Genomic DNA, 3586 nt, shown 5'->3' on the forward strand with positions numbered 1-3586 from the left:
TTATAGTTTTTATTTTTTTAATCGCTTATTCAGCGTCTGGAAAATGAATCAAGCCAAGGTCTATAGACCTTGTATCAAGCGATACGAAACGTCGGCTTCTTCACATACAATACAGAATGACCTTTCCACAGCTCCAGTATGTCTACTGTTTGAGTGTCTGCTCCCGCCGTCCCATATTATATTATATGCATAATACATATATGTTACGACCCTTGTTGGGCCGTGGTGCAGGTTTGTCTGCACTAAAGGATGTACACTCAGTGTTGTTTACAAGAGTATCCAGCAAAAGATGGTCAATGGAGACGAAACACTCAGGAAGACTCAACAATATTTATTAACAAACAAACAAAAATAATCAAAGTCAACCTTGTGACTGCCAAGGACAAACTCTAGTCCTTTAATAATCCTTGGGATTCCTAACTACTAAAACTAAGCCGTAAACAAGATATATAGAGAAAACATGAATGCAAATACATCAAAAATATACAATTATAAACTGGCCAGATCAAATGAATAAAATAACCAATACCTATAACTAAATAGGATGGGAAGGAAGGCGAAGAGTAACAGGGAGAAAAACACTTAACCTCCTACCTATGTTTAATAATCTAAATTTGTTATTATTAAATTATAAAAGCCACGAGGCTGTTAATATCATAAGAATCTATAATTATAATCAAACAAACAAAAGGGGCAACAAATCCCAACTGTCTCAACAGTTCATCATAAGAGATAACCATATATATAAATAATAATAACAAAAATATCTCCTCACACTAAGAAGGGGAGTCCGTGATCCAGGACTAATAATAAAGGTCTTGCCTTACAGTAGGCCGTGATCCAAATAATTTCAGAACTCTGCTAACAGGGGAGTACAGAAGCACCAGGAAGGAGGAGTCGAGAGGTCCTGCACGACCATACAAAAAGAAACGCTTACCTGGGATCTGTCTCCACTACTTGACTTCTGACGGGCATCAAGGCCCCACAGCTGCAACAAGTTCCAAGGCATCCTGGAAAAGCAAATGCTTCTAACACCCCAGGAAAAATCTTCCACTGAGGTGGCAGCGAAATAAGTCCGCAGGTGGCACAAATCACCTGCAATACAAGCAGGACGCAACACCGCAGGTGGCCAGAAGCGTACCTGCGAAGGACAGCACTCAAAGTACAGCGTACACAACACCGCAGGTGGCCAGATGTGTACCTGCGAAGGACGGCTCAAAATACTCCCAAAAACGTTGGTAAAATATAATAAGTGCGGCAGCTGCAGATCAAAAAGGGGACAGCTCTGTAGAAAGCCCGAACTGTCTGCCCAAACACTCGCTCTGTCTCTTCTCACCTCCTTCACCGAGGGCTCCAGTCACGTACCCAAACGTAAACAAAAGATACGAGTGTTAAAAGGGTAATTCAAAAATTTTAACGAGCGGAGGAGGCGCAAAATCACCACACTACAACTTAACTTTCGTAATATATACAATACAAATTTCCTTAAAAATAAATACTTAAATACTAAATGTCTTAATATTAAATGTTAACAGAATCACAAGGTTGACTAAAAACTGAAAAATTACGTTAACATCTGATAATATACAAAATTAAATACCTGTTATAAGCATCACGTACTCTCTAACTGTAAATACAAGTTCTCAGAAAAACACAATACAAGAACATTTAATTTATTGTAAATATTCTTAAAATATGCATGATTTATTTATATAAGAACTTATAGTTTCTCTCAAATCCGAAGATTTTTTATCGCGTATTCTTTTCCAATTATTTCTGTGTATCATTCTGGGTTGCTGGATATTTGTTTAAACTTTAATCAAGTGTAAGTGTACTTACATCTAAGAACGCGGAAAAACACTAGTGTAACGTCCTTTCTTCGGATGGAATTAATTAGCGGTATTGCAAAGCTGAAAATGGAGAGAGAAATTAGATAATAACTTTTTAAGCATGTTTCACGTAGGTGTGTATGAGAGAGAGAGAGAGAGAGAGAGAGAGAGAGAGAGAGAGAATATTAAGCTTCGAGCAGCGAATAGTTATTAAAAATACTTTGTGCTCGATGGTTATTTGACAAAATGTATACCTCGTAGTTATCAGAACATTAAAATATAACAATTATTCTACAAACTCCGCAAAAGGGGAACATTTGACAAAGTGTCGAACTAATACTGGTGAGTTACAAGTAACTGTTTGGCAAACTTCAAGGTCCTAACCAACGGTTAGTTTGCTAACTAGAAGAGACAGTTATTTCATAGAATTGATAGAAATATTGAATGTGATTTTGAGAAACAGCAAAGTATGAGATTCCTTATGAAACTGCACACCAGATAAAAATTTTGATAAACACCATATACATCATCTTTCCAACTGTACCGAAACAGTTCATATATTTTAATAATCGTTCTCTTAATAACTGCGCCCTTTTCTCCTATTTATGTAAATGAACTACGCCGTCATTTACCAATCAGCAAAACTAGAAACGGAAAAAATGAGAGTAATCAAGAAGAGAAATAATGAATAATACTGAGTCTAAATATAAAAGCATCCTAAGGTGGTGAGGATCCTATGCGGGCCATCATGGAAGAAGCACTGGTTGACACATGTTCCCTGATATTGCTCTTCTTCTTCAGCGACCGTCAACTTTTCCTGAAAGATTCTACCCGAATACGAAGCTGTGCTACTGGAAGAACCCTCCACCCACTCCCACTTTAGGAGGAACGTCCCCTCCCAACGCCCTACAAACATCCCCCCCCCCGCCCGCCCTTCACTTTTTCCCCTTAATCGGCCGTTCTCCGTCCCTATTCGAGGAAGCTTTATGAAGACGCACAGCGGCGTGAAAAGAAATAGTGAATGATTTGTCTGAAATGGCGTAGAGGAAGATGGAAAAGAAGAAGAACGTAGAGAGGAAATTCAAAAGACATTATGTAATACGATGGGCTGGCTCTCTCTCTCTCTCTCTCTCCCTCTCTCTCTCTCTCTTGTGTAGTGAATGGGGACAAACGAGAACGGAAATCGAGAGCACATGTCCCATTCTTCTTCCTTTCGTCGGGAAAGACGTTTTCCTATTCGAGTGCGTCTTTGCTTCTGCCCGTTTTTCTTGGATGCTGGTCGGAAAAAAAAAAAAAAAAAAAAAAAAAAAAAAAAAAAAAAAAAGATAATAAAAAAAAAAAAAAAAAAAAAAAAAAAAAAAAAAAAAAAAAAAAAAAAAAAAAAAAAAAAAAAAAAAAAAAAAAAAAAAAAAAAAAAAAAAAAAAAAAAAAAAAAAAAAAAAAAAAAAAAAAAAAAAAAAAAAAAAAAAAAAAAAACTTTTGCGAGGTTTTATTATTTTAAATAATTTAACTTTGCCTTCTTCAGAGAAAATGCGTTTTACAAACTAAAATTGCCTCTACTCCGTTATTTTAACATGTCTGCGAGATACCTACAAGTTGAAAAAAACGACATGAATGTTACTAGTCAGCAAAAAATCCTCTAAATAACATATACTATTTCATTTCACAAAATGAAGTTTATATTTCTCATATAATTAAGGAATTCCAGTAATAATGCATATTTCATATATCCTACTATTACATTAAACCTGCTTCAT

The 3586-nt window shown here is 35.9% G+C and overlaps 1 long non-coding RNA gene across 1 annotated transcript in view; it reads right to left on the reverse strand.

Annotated features, from left to right (window-relative positions):
* Positions 1–1518: 1518 nt before the first annotated feature.
* Positions 1519–3586, reverse strand: part of LOC135214162 (uncharacterized) — a 252298-nt gene continuing 250230 nt past the window's right edge. The window contains exon 3 of the long non-coding RNA XR_010314309.1: positions 1519–1910. This is a non-coding gene — a long non-coding RNA (uncharacterized LOC135214162). The remainder of the gene's footprint in view (positions 1911–3586) is intronic.

Source organism: Macrobrachium nipponense, chromosome 45, assembly GCF_015104395.2.
Source record: "Macrobrachium nipponense isolate FS-2020 chromosome 45, ASM1510439v2, whole genome shotgun sequence".
Lineage (NCBI taxonomy): Eukaryota > Metazoa > Arthropoda > Malacostraca > Decapoda > Palaemonidae > Macrobrachium > Macrobrachium nipponense.